Below are 19,337 nucleotides of genomic sequence, written 5' to 3'. Positions count from 1 at the left end.
GACCTCCCTTGGGAGATCAATCCCTTGTCCTCCTGCTTTTTGCTCCGTAAGATCCACCTACAACCTCACATCCTCAGACCGACCAGCCCAAGAAACATCTCACCAATTTCAAATCCGGTAAGTGGCCTCTTTTTACTCTCTTCTCCAACCTCCCTCCCTATCCCTCAACCTCTTTCTCCTTTCAATCTTGGCGCCACACTTCAATCTCTCCCTTCTCTTAATTTCAATTCCTTTCATTTTCTGGTAGAGACAAAAGAGACATGTTTTATCCGTGAACCCAAAACTCCGGCGCCGGTCACGGACTGGTAAGGCAGCCTTTCCTTGGTGTTTAATCATTGCAGGGACACCTCTCTGATTATACACTCAGGTTTCAAGGGTGTCAGACCACGCAGGGATGCCTGACTTGGTCCTTCACCCTTAGCGGCAAGTCCCACTTTCCTGGGGCAGGGGCAAGTACCCCTCAACCCCTTCTCCTTCACCCTTAGTGGCAAGTCCCGCTTTCCTAGGGGGCAAGAACCCCCCAATCGCTTATTTCCACGCCCCAACCTCTTATCTCTGTGCCCCAATCCCTTATTTCCACGCCCCAATCAATCTCTTATCTCTGCACCCCAATCCCTTATTTCCGTGCCCCAACCCTTTCTCTGCTTTTCTGGAGGGGAAGAAAACCCCACCCCTTCTCCGTGTCTCTACTCTTTTCTCTGGGCTTGCCTCCTTCACTATGCTTCCACCTTCCATTCCTCTTTCTTCTCCCTTAGCCTGTATTCTTAAGAACTTAAAACCTCTTCAATTCTCACCTGACCTAAAATCTAAGCGTCTTATTTTCTTCTGCAATGCCGCTTGACCCCAATACAAACTCAACAGTAGTTCCAAATAGCCGGAAAACGGCACTTTCAATTTTTCCATCCTGCAAGATCTAAATAATTCTTGTCGTAAAATGGGCAAATGGTCTGAGGTGCCTGACGTCCAGGCATTCTTTTACACATCAGTCCCCTCCTAGTCTCTGTGCCCAGTGCAACTCCTCCCAAATCTTCCTTCTTTCCCTCCCACCTGTCCCCTCAGTACCAACCCCAAGCGTCACTGAGTCTTTCTAATCTTCCTTTTCTACAGACCCATCTGACCTCTCCCCTCCTCGACAGGCCGAGCTAGGTCCCAATTCTTCCTTAGCCTCCACTCCTCCACCCTATAATCTTTTTATCGCCTCCCCTCCTCACACCTGCTCCGGCTTACAGTTTCATTCCGTGACTAGCCCTCCCCCACCTGCCCAGCAATTTATTCTTAAAAAGGTGGCTGGAGCTAAAGGCATAGTCAAGGTTAATGCTCCTTTTTTTTTTTTATCCCAAATCAGATAGCGTTTAGGCTCTTTTTCATCAAATATAAAAATCCAGCCCAGTTCATGGCTCGTTTGGCAGCAACCCTGAGACACTTTACAGCCCTAGCCCCTAAAAGGTCAAAAGGCCATCTTATTCTCAATATACATTTTATTACCCAATCTGCTCCCGACATTAAATAAAACTCCAAAAACTGGAATCTGGCCCTCAAACCCCACAACAGGACTTAATTAACCTCACCTTCAAGGTGTGCAATAACAGAAAAAAGTTGCAATTCCTTGCCACCACTGTGAGACAAACCCCAGCCACATCTCCAGCACACAAGAACTTCCAAACGCCTGAACTGTACAGCCAGGCGTTCCTCCAGAACCTCCTCCCCCAGGAACTTGTTACACATGCCAGAAATCTGGCCACTGGGCCAAGGAATGCCCGCAGCCCAGGATTCCTCCTAAGCCACGTCCCATCTGTGTGGGACCCCACTGAAAATCGGACTGTTCAACTCACCTGGCAGCCACTCCTAGAGCCCCTGGAACTCTGGCCCAGGGCTCTCTGACTGACTCCTTCTTGGCTTACCGGCTGAAGACCGACGCTGCCCGATCGCCTCAGAAGCCCCGTAGACCATCACGGACGCCGAGCTTTAGGTAACTCACAGTGGAGGGTAAGCCCGTCCCCTTCTTAATCAATACGGAGGCTACCCACTCCACATTACCTTCTTTTCAAGGGTCTGTTTCCCTTGCCTCCATAACTGTTGTGGGTATTGACAGCCAGGCTTCTAAACCTCTTAAAACTCCCCCCACTCTGGTGCCAACTTAGACAACAGTCTTTTATGCACTCTTTTTTAGTTATGTCCACCTGCCCAGTTCCCTTATTAGGCCGAGATATTTTAACCAAATTATCTGCTTCCCTGACTATTCCTGGACTATGGCCACATCTCATTGCTGCCCTTCTCCCCAACCCAAAGCCTCCTTCGAGTCTTCTTCTCATATCCCCCCACCTTAACCCACAAGTATAGGACATCTCTACTCCTTCCCTGGCAACTGATCACATGCCCATTACCATCCCATTAAAACCTAATCACCCTTACCCGGCTCAACCGCAATATCCCATCCCACAGCATGCTTTGAAAGGATTAAAGCCTGTTAACACTAGCCTGCTACAGCATGGCCTTTTAAAGCCTATAAACTCTCCTTACAATTCCCCCATTTTACCTGTCCTAAAACCAGACAAGGCTTACAAGTTAGTTCAGAATCTGCGCCTTATCAACTAAATTGTTTTGCCTGTCCACCCCGTGGTGCCAAACCCATATACTCTCCTATCCTCAATACCTCCCTCTACTACCCATATTCTGTTCTAGATCTCAAACATGCTTTCTTTACTATTCCTTTGCACCCTTCATCCCAACCTGTTTTCGCTTTCACTTGGACTGACCCTGACACCCATTAGGCTCAGCAAATTACCTGGGCTGTACTGCCACAAGGCTTCACAGACAGCCCCCATTACTTCAGTCAAGCCCAAATTTCATCCTCATCTGTTACCTATTTCGGCATAATTCTCATAAAAACACACGTGCTTTCCCTGCTGATCGTGTCCGATTAATCTCCCAAACCTCAATCCCTTACAAAACAACAACTCCTTTCCTTCCTAGGCATGGTTAGTGCGGTCAGAATTCTTACACAAGAGCCAGGACCGCACCCTGTAGCCTTTCTGTCCAAACAACTTGACCTTACTGTTTTAGCCTAGCCCTCATGTCTGCGTGCAGAGGCTGCTGCTGCTTTAATACTTTTAGAGGCCCTAAAAATCACAAACTATGCTCAACTCACTCTCTACATTTCTCATAACTTCCAAAATCTATTTTCTTCCTCATACCTGACGCATATACTTTCTGCTCCCCGGCTCCTTCAGCTGTACTCACTCTTTCTTAAGTCCCACAATTACCATTGTTCCTGGCCAGGACTTCAATCCAGCCTCCCACATTATTCCTGATACCACACCTGACCCCCACGACTGTATCTCTCTGGTCCACCTGATATTCACCCCATTTCCCCATATTTCCTTCTTTCCTGTTCCTCACCCTGATCACGCTTGATTTATTGATGGCAGTTCCACCAGGCCTAATCGCCACATACCAGCAAAGGCCGGCTATGCTATAGTACAAGCCACTAGCCCGCCTCTCAGAACCTCTCATTTCCTTTCCATCGTGGAAATCTATCCTCAAGGAAATAACTTCTCAGTGTTCCATCTGCTATTCTACTACTCCTCAGGGATTATTCAGGCCCCCTCCCTTCCCTACACATCAAGCTCCAGGATTTGCCCCCACCCAGGACTGGCAAATTAGCTTTACTCAACATGCCCGAGTCAGGAAACTAAAATACCTCTTAGTCTAAATAGACACTTTCACTGAATAAGTAAAGGCCTTTCCTACAGGGTCTGAGAAGGCCTCCGCAGTCATTTCTTCCATTCTGTCAGACATAATTCCTCAGTTTAGCCTTCCCACCTCAATACAGTCTGATAACAGATGAGCCTTTATTAGTCAAATCAGCCAAGCAGTTTTTCAGGCTGTTAGTATTCAGTGAAAACTTTATATCCCTTACAGTCCTCCATCTTCAAGAAAGGTAGAATGGACTAAGGTCTTTTAAAAACACACCTCACCAAGCTCAGCCACCAAAAAGGACTGGACAATACTTTTATCACTTTCCCTTCTCAGAATTCAGGCCTGTCCTCGGAATGCTACAAGGTACAGCCCATTTAAGCTCCTGTATAGACGCTCCTTTTTATTAGGCCCCAGTCTCATTCCAGACACCAGACCAACTTAGACTGTGCCCCCAAAAAAACTTGTCATCCCTACTATCTTCTATCTAGTCATACTCCTATTCTCCGTTCTCAACTACTCATACAAGCCCTGCTCTTGTTTACACTGCCAGTTTACACTGTTTCTCCAAGCCATCACAGCTGATATCTCCTTGTGCTATCCCCAAACCGCTACTCTTAACTCTTGAAGTAAATAAATAATCTTTGCTGGCAGGACTATGCTGAATCTCCTTAGGCATTCTCTAATCAGATGTCCTGGGTCCTCCCAATTCTTAGACCTTTTATACCTGTTTTTCTCCTTCTGTTATTCCATTTAGTTTTTCAATTCATACAAAACCGTATCCAGGCCATCACCATTCTACACAACAAATGTTTCTTCTAACATCCCCACAATATCACCCCTTACCACAAGATCTCCTTTCAGCTTAATCTCGCCCACTCTAGGTTCCCACGCCGCCCCTAATCCCGCTTGAAGCAGCCCTGAGAAACATCATCCACTCTCTCTCCATACCACCCCCCAAAAATTTTCGCCGCCCCAACACTTCAACACTATTTTGTTTTATTTTTCTTATTAGGAAGGCAGGAATGTCAGGCCTCTGAGCCCAAGCCAAGCCATTGCATCCCCTGTGACTTGCACCTATATGCCCAGATGGCCTGAAGTAACTGAAGAATCACAAAAGAAGTGAATATGCCCTGCCCCACCTTAACTGATGACATTCCACCACAAAAGAAGTGTAAATGGCCGGGTCCTTGCCTTAACTGATGACATTACCTTGTGAAAGTCCTTTTCCTGGCTCATCCTGGCTCAAAAAGCACCCCCACTGAGCACCTTGCGACCCCCACTCCTACCTGCCAGAGAACAAACCCCCTTTGACTGTAATTTTCCTTTACCTACCCAAATCCTATAAAACGGCCCTACCCTTATCTCCCTTCGCTGACTCTCTTTTTGGACTCAGCCCGCCTGCACCCAGGTGAAATAAACAGCCTTGTTGCTCACACAAAGCCTGTTTGGTGGTCTCTTCACACGGACACGCATGAAAGGAAGGATATATGGAAGAAATAGTGACAAGCTTGGAAGAAAGGCTTCTTCGTGTGTACCTTGTTACATGGTTTTAATTTTTAAATCATTTGAATACATCATCTATTAAAAATCCCCAAAATAAATTTAAAAAATTAAAAACCCATAAGAAAAAACACTTAAGGGAAAATATACGAACTACATATTCTTCTAAATGCTGTAAATGCTTGTTCTGTCAATACGATGGAATCTTTTAAATATATGTTCTTTATTTTCTTTAATGATTATTTTGATTAATATATGGAGTGCAGCCATCATTCATCCTTGGCTGCTTGAAACTTGGAGTTGATTTTCAGAGAAATTATTGAGATTACTACTTTCCACTTAAACATTATACCATAGTGCACATTGAATTGGTTTTGATTACTACCAAAAGGAGTAATTTTCCCCAACAATTTTTAGCATATAAATACAAGCAGAATTTCACTGAATGACAGCAGGATACATAGCAATGAAATACACAAAAATTGAACTAAATTTCTGTGTTTTGTGTAAAAGAATGGCTCTGGTCCCTGCTCTCAAGTTGCTAACACTAAATTAACTCAAAACATTTATTGTTTGCCTTCTATGGGCCAAAACCTGCACCTTATTCTTTCTCCATTTTTATTCTAGGCAGAAGATATTACAGAATTCAGGAGTCAGAGAATTAAAGAATTTCTTAGCAACCACAGTCTCACTGAGGTTTATTCAATTTTAGAGAATTTAATTCAAAAGATTAAAATGATGAATGTAGTTCAGCATATGACCTGCAGTTGAAGACACCTGGCTCACAGCTTGCTTTAAGTTTGATACATGAGGTTATTTGGCATTTACTGCCATGAAGTTTGAAGGAAGCATACTGAAAAGAAGACACAGCAATAAACTTTTGTCATTAATTTCTCTCTCACAGTTTCTGACAAGCTGGAAAGAAATGTCATTTGTATTTCTTAATTGGTTTCATTTCCACGCAAATACAGACTTTCAGTAAAAGTTTCTAAAAAGCTATACACATGAAATTATTAACAACGCAAAGCACATACTGAGCCAAGGTGTGAATAGATAATTCTAACAGAAAAGTTACAAAAAAAGTCAAGATCAAAATATGATTAAGACAGGAGAGCAGTTTTTGGAGATGTTTTGGTAAAATAGATATGAGTTACTAGCCTATACTTTGTAAACATGCTTGATGTGGCCAGTATGGCATGTCATTACCCTTTTAGGAACACACAGATCCATATGTATTTACAATGATTAATTAAAAGAGCATTCAGGGGCCGGGTGCAGTGGCTCAGGCCTGTAATCCCAGCACTTTGGGAGGCTGAGGTGGGCTGATCACCTGAGGTTGGGAGTTCGAGACCAGCCTGACCAACATGGAGAAACCCCGTCTGTACTATAAATACAAAATTAGCTGGGTATGGTGGTGCATGCCTGTAATCCCAGCTACTCGGGAGGCTGAGGCAGGAGAATTGCTTGAACCTAGGAGGCAGAGGTCGCTGTGAGCCAAGATCGCACACCATTTCACTCCAGCCTGGGCAAAAAGAGTGAAACTGTCTCAAAAAAAAAAAAAAAAAAAAAACATTTGGAGCTTCACTGGACAAGCACAACCAGCTCAGTGGATTTCTGGCAATACCAAGAACATTTTGAGAATCATGCCTGTGCTTTAACCACGGATGAGATTTTAGCTAGTGTCCTAAGGGAAGAACAAAATGATGAGCAAATTCAACCATCATCTTTTGGTTTAGCCTGATGGTTTCTATGACCAACCGTATGTTTATTTATGAAAGAATTTATATTATTTAATTAAAACAAAATAGAAATGAAGGTATATGGTATCACAATCATGTTCATTATTAGTTTTGTGTCTTGCTGTAGAAATACATTTAGTGAGTGCTTACCTATCATTGGAGTTGAATCTACCTCCACCTTAATTAGTTCTTGGGTTCAATTTCTGACCACACAACCTCACAACATAAAATGTAGTTTTGGTTACTTAGATTAGTGTAGGCCAGGAAACATTGGTGCAAGAAGAAAAAATAAAATAATAAATCCCTAGGATCAATAAGATATCATCTGCTACCTCATTTTTTTCCCTAAAATATTCATGCTTTAGGAATGAATTTCATTATTTGAATACATACATATATGTATAAGCAGTCGGCACCTTGTATCCACGGGTTCCACATTCTTGATTTCAAGCAACTGAGGATCAAAAATATTTTAAAAGCCCAATACAAATAACAATACTACAATAAAAAGTAATACAAATATATATAATACAGTATAATGACTATTTACATAGCATTTACATTGTATTAGGTATTATAAGTAATCTAGAAATAATTTAAAATATACAGGAGAAGGTGTGTAGACTATATGTAAATACTATGTATCATTTTATATAAGGGACTTGAGCGTCTAAGGATTTTGATATTATGGGGGTGCTAGAACCAATCCCTTAAAGATACCAAGGGAGGACTGAATATAAATATACATATATATAGCAGATACATAAATAAAATGAGGATTCATATATTGAAATTCTATGGAGTTCTGCATAATTCATAACTCATTTTTACTTGTCAAACTATAATCTATAGCTTTATGTATTAACTGAGTATTAATTCTGCTAAATATCAAATTTTTCATATGAATGTACACCATCATTAGAGATGCAAAGACTTAGAAAGGAAATGAAAAGAAAAAAATAAAATATATTCATGTTGGGGGAATGGTGTAATGAAAAAAATATATTTCCCCGCATCTTTCCTGAGAACTTTTTCAATTTTTTTTTTTTTTCTGAGACAAGGGCTCAGTCTGTTTCCCAGTCTGGAATGCAGTGGTGTGAACACAACAAGGCAGCCATGACATCCTGGGCTCAAGCAATCCTTCCATCTCAACCTCCCAAGTAGCTAGGACCACAAGTGCACACCACCTGGCCAGTTTTTTAATTTTTTTGTAGAGATGGGTCTCGGTATGTTTCCCAGGCTGGTCTCAAACTCCTGGGCTAAGTGATTCTCCCACCTCAGCCTCACAAAGTACTGGGATTACAGGTGTGAGCCACCATGCGTGGTCCCTGACTTTTTCAATTTTGCTTTCTAATCTTAGAGGAGAAAATAAACAAAATTAAAGAGAAATGTAAGCAAGATTATCAATAGTTTATACCTTCTTATTAGCTAAAATGGTACCATCACCAGATGAACATCTCTGTCTAATAAAGATTGACATGAGTTTGACAGATCCATTAGGCTCAGTTCCACTTTAATCCTAACTTTTCCCATATATTCATCCATACACATACTTTGTACATCATTTTATACAATGTGTATGTATGTGATATGGTTTGGCTGTGTCCCCATCCAAATCTTCATCTTGAATTGTAGCTCTCATAATTCCCACATGTTGTGGGAGTGATCCAGTGGGAGATATTTGAATCATGGGGGTGGTTTCCCTCATACTGTTCTCATGGTACTTAATAAGTCTCATGAGATCTGATGGTTTTATAAGGGGTTTCCCTTTTGCTCAGCTCTCATTCTCTCTTGCCTACTACCATGTAAGACGTGCCTTTCTCCTTACAACATGATTGTGAGGCCTTCCCAGCACATGGAACTGTGAGTCCATTAAACCTCTTTTTCTTTATAAATTACCCAGACATAAAGGTATGTCTTTATCAGCAGCATGAAAATGGACAAATACAATATGATATGTGTATATATTCATATATAGCAGGTACACACACACACACACACACACACACACAAACAAACAAACACATACACATACACTCCACTTAGGGCCCCTAAACTATGTATAAACTTGTCTATTTATTCAGTCCTCTTACATAGTCCCTCTGAGAGCAAGTGAAGATAATGTCCCATGTGTTCAAAGTGCCTTGTATATTAAATCATAAAGGAAAAAGGGGCCTGCATATATCATTCAGAATGAATCTCTATTTATTCAGTTTGTGAATAAGGTAGACAGACTCTCCCTTGATTATCTGAAATATGAAGGCAGATTGATCTTCAGCAAGTGACTTGCATTTTGGAAAATATCAAACAACATTTCAATCTAACCTTACTTTCCTTCAGAAATATATGTAAGGGAAACATCTTGTCTTTGATGCCCACTGTGATAACAATATAAGTAACTAATTCTATTATTTGTAGTTTTATAATCTTTAATAATTGTGATAGTATATTCAAGAACTTGTCTAAAGATGTTGAACACCTTAACTTTGTTTCTAAAAGAAAAAATGCATGATGATTGGCCTAAAAGTGCTCAATGATTCTCTTCGTCTTGGAACTTGAATAGCAAAAAGTAATTCAGAATCAACTTTGTTGCCACTTAAATAACTTCTCTAAGATTTTTCTAGGAAAATGGAAGATTTCCCAAAGTGAAGATTTTTGCCTTGTCAATCAATATCCATTAGCAATTTCACTACGTGTACAAATTTAATTACTAAAAAGCAAAGTCATTACCCTTGATATGTAGGACATAAGGTTTAAATGGCATATATTTTTATATTATAGATTGTTCAAATTTCATGCTTATAGCATATGTTCACTGTATCTTTGCTGACTTTCTGCCTGAATTAGAATTTTTTATTGTTTAAAGCTTTGAAGTAGGCTTAATTTAGGACTATAGTGATGACAACATCAAAAGGAGGTTACTTCTAGATGAGAAACTCAATAAAAATTACAGTATGAGCGAGAAATGCAAATTCCTTCCTTTGGGATGTGCCATACTAGCCCCTGAATGAAATATTATTATTTTATTAAATATACATTAAAAGATATATCTTATTCAGGGGTACCTACCTCTAAACAACAAACTAGAACATTGTGAAGAACATTTGAAAAGTATTTTTGGAGAAAAAAACATAATATTAGGAATAGAATTCTAAGGACATGTGGTACAAAATGTCACAAAAGTAACCAAAGAAGAAAAGAGCAGGTAAGGAGACAAAGAGAGGATATGAAATGCAGAAAAAGCCTGAAAATTAGTGAGCAATGGAAGAGTAAATGCATTAGCTTTGTTGAAACACTAATGACAACCTAGACATTTTTGTGCTGGAAATTTCACCACAGCTGGGGATTGGGGGTTAGGGGATAGGAGGACTCGGATTTGGGATTTGGACTTGCATTTTTATTAGCTGAAATCTCTACAGAATTCACTTGTTGCTCCGTGTTCTTCAGTTGATAATGCATATATTACCATGTATACTGCAATGAAGGGCCTTTGTTCTTGGATATATCTTTAATGTAATTTAAATCTTGATAATAATATGTGTGTTTGTGGAGTGAGATCATAAACATTCAAATTAAAGAGGGATGTTAATGTTTTTCTAAACCTCTAGATATTAGAAATTAATACTTTACTTATTTCAAAATATTCTCCAAGTAAATAAAAAGCACTACAGTTGTTGTTGTTTTTCCCCAAAGCCAGAAGGTATTCATGATGGCATAGCATATTGTCCTAGTGAATTCTGTTGTTAAAATCCAACTGCCCTAAACACTGAAGTACTAGAGGCTAGGATAATTGGAAAGTATGATCATCCAATTGGCAGACAGCCTAGTAGTGGACATGATAGAGCAGTTAAATGTCTCACATTGTCCTAGTGTATAAAATGAGGGAGAAATAAGATATTTTTCTACACCCTGATTTTTTGTGTATTCTTTTAGGAAGAGAGAACAAGTGGGCTTGTCCTCATATATACCTGTATATCCTCAAAGATAGAGATAAACAGTTAAATCTGAATAACACCTGCATATCATAGGGCATAAGAATACTTTTAAGCAAGAGGTTATGGCTCAAAATCAAATCTCTATTTCTAATATCTAAAGAAACAGATTCTGCAATGGTAAGTAACCTATCTCTACTCATTTTATAAAATAATTCAAATGGTTTGCAAAGAAAAGTCTTGATAAAATGCTGTTGTCCATTTTTTTTTTCAGTTATTTAAACCAGTGTGTGGGATGTCAACAAAACAACCATGCTAGATATTATTATTTTTTAATTTAATGTTTTATATATATATATATACACACACACACACATATTACTTTTTTGTGTGGTGCTGGATATTTTTAAATAGCAAAATATAAATAGGTAAAAAGGAATGAAGCTTTATGAATAAAAAATTCGTATATAATTTGTGTTTAATGAAAACAGCTAGATTTATGACTAAAAAGAAGTCATGAGTTTCAGTAAATGCATATTAAATTTGTATCTTGTAATAACCTAATTAAATGAGAAATGTGGACATTTTAATATGTATAATACCCAAATGGCACTTTAAAATGTTTGGAGAGTTCATCTCTTGCATATCACTTTATATTCTATATATTTGTCTTACAAATGCTGATACACTGGAAAATTGAGTCACTTTCCTTGATGAGTCTGAGCATGTTCTATGCCTCTTTTCTGCTCCACTAGACATTTATCATTCTTGGTGGCAAATCTGTAACTAATTTTCTCAGGCTACTGCTTTTCATACAGATAAATTCCTGAAAAAATACCAGTAAAAGGGCTTAGCATGCATAGATGAATCTCAAGAGGGAACAGTGATTAGGTATAAAATCACAGGAGACATTTGTGCCTATTCACTTTTTACTAGGCAAAGTCTATGCCAAGAATAAAGGTAATTTCCTTACGGAATTCTTACCACTACTCTGGAACCCTGTTGTCCATACGTTAAATAATCTATTTAAATATAGTCTGGTTCACACTGATGTAGTAATAAATTTCTTCTATAGTTCAAGCTGTAGATAAAACTATCTCATAATTAATATAGTTTTCTCTCTGAAATGGTTACATGATTTAAAATGTGCAAATTATGCTAAAAGGGAAAAGCAATGAAATAATATTTATGTATCAAAATACATTCTCGAGTATATTCCTCTTCTCACTTTTCAGCATGTGAGGATGAAAACGTACCCTCTCGCCACACAATAGTCACATTTCTCTATATACACCTTGTAACAGTCTGTTCCCGCATTGCTGTGAAGAAATACCTGAGACTGGGTAATACATAATGAAAAGAGATGTAATTGGCTCAGCATTCTCCAGGTTGTATAAGAAGCATAGTGGCTTCTGGGGAGGCGTCAGGAAACTTTCAATTATGGCAGAAGGTGAAGCAGGCACCTCTGACATGGCCATAGGAGGAGGAAGAGAGTGAGGGGTGGGGTGCCACACACTTTCAAACAACCAGATCTTGCAATAACTCGATCAGTCACAATTACCACAACAACATTAAGGAGGATGGTGGTAAACCATGAGAAACTGCCCCCATCATCCAATCACCTCCTACCAGGCCCCACCTCCAACACTGGGGATTACAACTGGACATGAGATTTGGGCAAGGACACAGATCCAAACCACATCTCTGTGAAAGGAAAATATCTTGGAACCCTGAAATCACTAAGCGAAAGGGAAATGTCAAGCTGGGAACTGCTTAGGGCAAATCTGCCTCCTATTCAAAGTTACCCCTTAGCTCATTGAGACAAATGCCTATCTGATTGTTTCCTTTGGAGAGGTTAATCAGAAACTCAAAATAATGCAAACGTTTGTCTCATATCTACCTATGACCTGGAAGCTCTCTCCCCTGGAGTCATCCTGCTTTTGCTTCGAGTTGTCTTGCCTTTCCAACAGATCTAATGTTCATCTTACATGTGTTAATTGGTATCTCATGTCTCCCTAAAATGTACTAAACCAAGCTGTGCTTTGACTACATTGGGAACATGTTTTGAGGACCTCCTGAGGCTGTCATGGGCGTGTGTCCTCAACCTTGGCAACATAAACTTTCTAAAATAACTAAGACTTGTCTCAAATTTTCAGAGTTCACATCACACAGAGATCACTACTATATACATTTGTGTTCCTTAGAGTAAGTCTGGTGTCTTCAGTGTATTACCTTGTAAAGTTCTGAAAGATATAAATTGCAGTTCCTTGCCTGCTGAGATATTGGGCAATTATACAACCACGTCAAACTCCCTAGATTTGAGAATGAGGACTAAGCTCTAACTTTTTTATCTTGCCCAAATTCCTATCTAAGGGGTCTGGGGAGTCACACCCTACAAACCATAAATTCCATCAAATGGGGTTTATTTAACCTTGTATATCGTGGCTTACTTTCCAATCTGACTCGGGAATAACAAGGAAGAAATTAAAAATATTTTACCCCAAAATATATTTCCTTGCCATATCTTGAAATGGCCCTGCAAAGCCATCCTTTGTGGGAAAAATCCACATTATATAGAGAATCTTCTTTCCTCTTTGTCTTCCTTCCTTCCTTTCCAGAACCAGGAGATAATCAACTAAGAGCCAGGCACTCTTTTAGGTCTTATTGTAAAATAAGAAACATTTTACAACCTGCTCTCTCTGAAGGTGGCTATCTGAGAGCTTCCTCTGCACAATAAAACTTGGTCTCCACAATCCTTTATCTTAACCTAAACATTTCCTTTCTATTGATCCCAGGCCTTCAGATAAACTCAGCCAATTGTCAACCAGAAAATGTTTCAATTTACCAATAGCCTGGAAGCCCCCACTTTGAGTTGTCCCACCTTTCTGAACCAAGCCAATGTATTTCTTAAATGTATTTGATTAATGTCTCATGTCTTCCTAAAATATATAAAACCAAGCTGTGCCCCGACCACCTTGGGCACATGTTCTCAGGACCTCCTGAGAGCTGTGTCATGGGCCATGGCCACTCATATTTGGCTCAGAATAAATCTCTTCAAATATTTTAGAGAGTTTGACTCTTTTGGTAGACAAGGATAATTACATATAGAGTTGAAAAATGCAAAGATAGGCATGTCTGACCACAGAGAAGACAGGAAGTCTGACAACAAATCCATACTGGCAGTCAAATCTGGGAATTTAAATGGAATATGCAAACAGTTGTTAGAATGTACTTCACAGCCTTCTGTTATCATTGTATTAGGTTGGTTCAAAAGTAATAGTTGGATACATAACTCTGCAGTCTCCTAAACTGACTTCCTGTTTTAAGAACTATAAATCATAAAAGAAAGGAAGAAAGAAAATCTCACTAAAGCATTGCTACTTATGTTAATATGATAGCAACTCAATTTATTCAAGTGCTGATCAATGCTAAACAATCAGAGTGGTTCATGAATTATGTATTACAAAAGATTCTGGTGCTTTTTAGTGGAATGTCACAAGGTTAACCAACTGGTATACATGGATTCCCTTAGGCAGAATTTCAGCTGTAGTGCTTACTGCTCCAGTTGATGGAAGAATGGCAAAATAGAGTTTTGTTTGAAACACATAATGAACTGCTCTCATGAACTTCAACCTTCAAAAGTCATTATACATGAGAGTTTGATGCTGCAGACAATTACTGGATCTCCATTTGTCTGTCAATATCATTTCTTGTTGCTTTATTACTTAACCATATCTCAGAGATTATTGACAGCACAATTGTCATAGATTGCTCTGTTTATACAAATGCATTAGCAATTAAAACAACTTGTTTTGCGTATTTCCTACTTAAGGGTTCTCTAGCCTGTTTCAAGTCTGTCTCTGTTAGAAATGCTTGCTTCTGTAAAACCTGAAGGCCTAGCCTCCACTTTCCCATATATGCCTCCTTCACGTAACTATTTCTCTAGTTTTCATTTTTTATTAAAATTCATGTCATTTTAAAATTGAGGGCAATTCCATTTGAAGCTAAAGTTGGAGTATTGATGAATCAAAACTGGCATTTTCCTAAGAGTTTCTAAGATGCAGGAATCTGTCTATACTACTAATGAGGTTATAAATTTAAACAATCAACTAACTCTAAGATCTTTTGGAACCCACTTTTACAAGAGATTTCTATCATTCTGCTCTAGTTATTAAAAATCTTGCTATTATGCAGAACTCCTAAAAATTTCATTATCATTAGCCTATCATGCCCTCAATAAAAAGGTGGCACTGTATCTGATAGCATCAATTCTATGTACAGCTCTTTTCACATGCAACAGTGTATCTTGACATTTCCAACAGTTACAACTCTTAGCAATGCCACACAATCATAATTCCTCATGAATGGAATCTATTATTTCAAAATGTAGTTCAAAATGTACACTGTAGAAAAGTTAAATGAAGTAGGTATTCGATTACACCAATATTAAATAAAATAAGGATGATCATCTTGAGGAAAAATGGGACCACATTGCAAAAGATTTATTGCAATGTTATTAAAATACTGAATCAGCCTCTGAGCAGTCTGTCAATTTATTTAATCAAACCTCACATCACTTGCTGCAATGGAGATTTCCTTCTAAACAAGCAGAAAAGGTTTAAAAACCAATTTACTGCCAGGCACGATGGCTCATGCCTGTAATCCCAGCACTTTGGGAGGCCGAGGAGGGTGGATCACCTGAGGTCAGGAGTTTGAGACCAGCCTGACCAATATGATGAAACCCTGTCTCTACTAAAAATACAAAAATTAGCCAGGCATGGTGGCATGTGCCTGTAATCCCAGCTACTTGGGAGGCTGAGACAGGAGAATCGTTTGAACCCGGGAGGAGGAGGTTGCAGTGAGCCAAGATTGTGCCATTGCACTCCAGCCTGGGCAACAAGAGTGAAACTCCATCTCAAAAAGAAAAAAAAAGAAAAAATAATTTACTTATGGTAGTTATGTCCCCATTCTCCTAAAGGAATGTAGAATGTGGGTTTTTATTTCAGATATTCCTCTCCCATAAAGCTAATTTCAAGAGACCATGAGAGATTTATTTATAAATTCAATGAAACTAATAGCATATAATTATATATGACTATGTGACCAATAATGATTTAACATCTACACAGATTAGACTGTTCCGAAATCAAATTGTTATATGTAGATTGGTCATTATTTGGGAAGATTCTCTGTCCTCAGTTTTAATGAATGGATATCATCATTCTCTTTATGTTAAAACATGTGTCTTCTATATTATATGTATAGTTATATTACAACTTATAATTGTCTTGCAAATGTTTTATAGTCAAGGTGTAAAATTAGAAAATCAGAATGTTTATGCTTCTTCTGAACATTAGGTATAACATACCTGTAAATATTTGAAATAATTATTGTATACTGCCCAGTAACAGGAAATTGACTTCAGATTCACAGATGAGATGTTTCTACATCCCAAGAACAATTTCATTCTCCATTCCTCCCTAGAGTTAAACAACTTATCTTAGGTTTTGTTTTGTTTTGTTTTGGTAATTTCTTCTTTTCTGCTACCTGAGTATAACAACGTGAAATATTAAGAAATAATATATGAATGTTTTACCTTTAAGATGGTAGTATTTTGTAGGACACTACAATAGTCTCCAAAACCAGTGGATATGCCAAACAATAAATTTTTCTAAGGCAGTAGAAGGAAAGAACGACCAATTCTTGGAGAAATAAAATGACCTAAAAGGTTATTGGGGGATTTTATATTCATTCCATAGAAAGAAACGTACTTTACAGTAGGGAGATCCCTATTTGGGCATTCTTATTTGAATCTGTATTTCCCAGATGTGTGTTGGCTCCTCCAATCAAAACTTGCTGATAAATCAGAAGTGTTTTTGAGCTTTGGAGCATAATTTTGATGAATTGTAATAGGCAAAAGTAATTTCTCTTCTTACAACCCATTTCCTACTTATTGAAAATGAGAATTATCAGATAATTCAAGGACCAACTAAATGAACAGACATATAGATGAGTTCCTAATGATTTCCCAGGACATGGATACATGGATCAAAGCATTAAAAAAGAGAATTCCTTAAAGGAAAAAAAAACTAATACTTTATCTAAAACAGTGACATAATTGTTGTTATGGTGTGTTTATTTTTATTTGTTAACAAAAATGAGAATAAACTGCTACAGCTATTAAAGCAATTGAAAAAATATTCAAGAGCAAAAATGTGTTGCTCAGAGTTATATATCCTAAAGATCCTATCACTGTAAATTTATTAAATCTATATAATCTCTTCATTTTAAATGCAATTTTTATAATGATTACATATTTCCCTACTTAATTCTACTGGATATAGCTGTAATAACTTTAATTTCCAAGAATGTAGTATAACTGGAAGTCTCACACTCAAAATAATTGGGACTTTAAGATAACGAAAGTGATCAAGGCCTTATATGCAATTAAATTGCTTATATATATTTCTTATATATATCTTATATAAGAAATATATATCTTATATAAATATATAAGCAATTTTCAAACTAAGTAAAATCAGCATTTTTTAACTCACATTAATCATTCAGCATAACTCATTATTTGCCATTACGAGTACATATTTGGAGGGCAAAATGATATCCAACATGATATAAAATGAATTCCATTTTTAGCTTGCTGGGTCATAATTTCAACATTAAATGATAAAGGGAAAGTTAAGCATTTGAAAACGATTATCATGATTTGATTAGATATGAATTATGTACAAACCTGTCTGTGTGTGGAGGAAAAGTTAAATATTAAAATTAAACTCAACTGGACACAGACAATGGTCATCAAGTCCCAAAACAGGTTGAGTGAGCCCCTTGAGGCATTCATCCAGCACTGTTTCGGAGAAATCTCTATCTCAATCTGTTCTTGTATATTAGTTATTGAAAGACAACAGACAATAGCAAAAAACAAGTTGACCTTTTTGTGTTCCTTGAGCCCAGTCGTGAAGGGTCCTTGTGACTGGGCCTCATGCCCAACAACTTACAAAAAGAACTAGGAGCCAGGCACGGTGGCTCACGCCTGTAATCCCAGCACTTTGGGAGGCCAAGGCACGATCACCTTAGATAGGGAGTTCAAGACCAGCCTGACCAACATGCAGAAACCCCGCCACTACTAAAAAATACAAAATTAGCCAGGTGTGGTGGTGCCTGCCTGTAATCCCAGCTACTCAGGAGGCTGAGGCAAGAGAATCACTTAAAACTGGGAGGCAGAGGTTGTGGTGAGCTGAGATCGTGCCATTGCACTCCAGCTTGGACAACAAGAGGGAAACTCCGTCTCAAAAAAATAAACAAATAAAAAAGAGCTAGGGTCCCAGACCACCCAGACCACCCTAAAGCTTCATGAGACCTCTCCTCATCTGTGCATGAACAGGTGACCAACTATGGAGCTCAGGCTGTTGCTTCCTAGTCTGGTGATGCTTCCTCCATAGTCTGGTGAGTGTATATATATACATATATATATCTTTTCTCTTTTCCCCTTCCAATTGCAATTTGCTTATTATGTCATTTGTTTATTATATGATTTGCTTATTATATCTTTATTGCCATATACTTGGGATAAAGGCTGTTTACCCTTAAAAGTATTGTGTGTGCCTTTTCGTCTCCCCTCATGTGTCTCCCGCACAGAACACTGTCACAAAATATGCTTAATATAGTAAAATAAAGACATTTGTGTTGTTGTCTTTCTCATCAAAAAAAGTTTTGTATTTTTAAGTGCAATAAAATATGAAATACAAGGGTGTATGTCCTCTATTGCACAAAACCATAAACTTTATGGAACTTATATCTATTCTTTATTTAGCAGTTTGCTTAGATAACCTGTGCTATACATTTTACTTCTTTGAGGTACAGATAGTTTTTTTATCTTCAATAGACAAACTTTTCATAAACACTATCAATTAGGCAGTTATTACCATTTCTGCAGCCCAAAGAATATTCCACTTCAAAGACGTGAGGAGAAGTGGAGTCTCTAATTAAGGGTCAATGTTCTGGATTTAACTGTATATAACCATGCATATTTAATGTTAATATGCAGGTCATTCATAATGTTTGTAATTTCATATCAATATTTAATATGCAATTCCTGAAATGATATATCTTTATTATATTTTTATTTTATTTTTACTATTATTTTAAACAATATTTTTAACCAGTTATACCATAAGAAACAAGAAAGTCAAATGTATTGGTATTAAGCAACCTTCAGTCAAAATCTTCCTTACTAAGTTTGGTATAAAAGAGGGGTTTTCAACAAAAATTTAAGACAAGCTACATAAGTAATTTCTGGTAGCCACAGTAAAAGTAAAAGCCAAAACGAGCAGGTGAAATTATCTGTTTTATTTAATCCAATATGCTTAAAATATTCAAATTTCAACATGCAATCAATGTGAATATTAACGTTTTATCAATGAGCTATTTTACATTGTCTTTTTCATAG

General features: G+C 37.9%; 1 protein-coding gene and 1 long non-coding RNA gene across 7 annotated transcripts in view; one reads left to right on the top strand and one right to left on the bottom strand.

Annotated features, from left to right (window-relative positions):
* PCDH11X (protocadherin 11 X-linked) overlaps positions 1-19,337 on the bottom strand; it is an 828,783-nt gene that overhangs the window by 510,957 nt on the left and 298,489 nt on the right. The gene's annotated exons all lie outside the window — the stretch shown is intronic.
* Positions 21-5,138, top strand: LOC129138845 (uncharacterized). The gene is made up of 2 exons (XR_008542059.1): positions 21-117; positions 4,712-5,138. It is a non-coding gene; the product is annotated as an uncharacterized LOC129138845 (long non-coding RNA).

This window comes from Pan troglodytes, chromosome X, assembly GCF_028858775.2.
Source record: "Pan troglodytes isolate AG18354 chromosome X, NHGRI_mPanTro3-v2.0_pri, whole genome shotgun sequence".
In the NCBI taxonomy this organism is placed as follows: domain Eukaryota; kingdom Metazoa; phylum Chordata; class Mammalia; order Primates; family Hominidae; genus Pan; species Pan troglodytes.
Note: the sequence above shows the minus strand (reverse complement) of the source record. Positions and strands in the feature narration are given on the sequence as shown.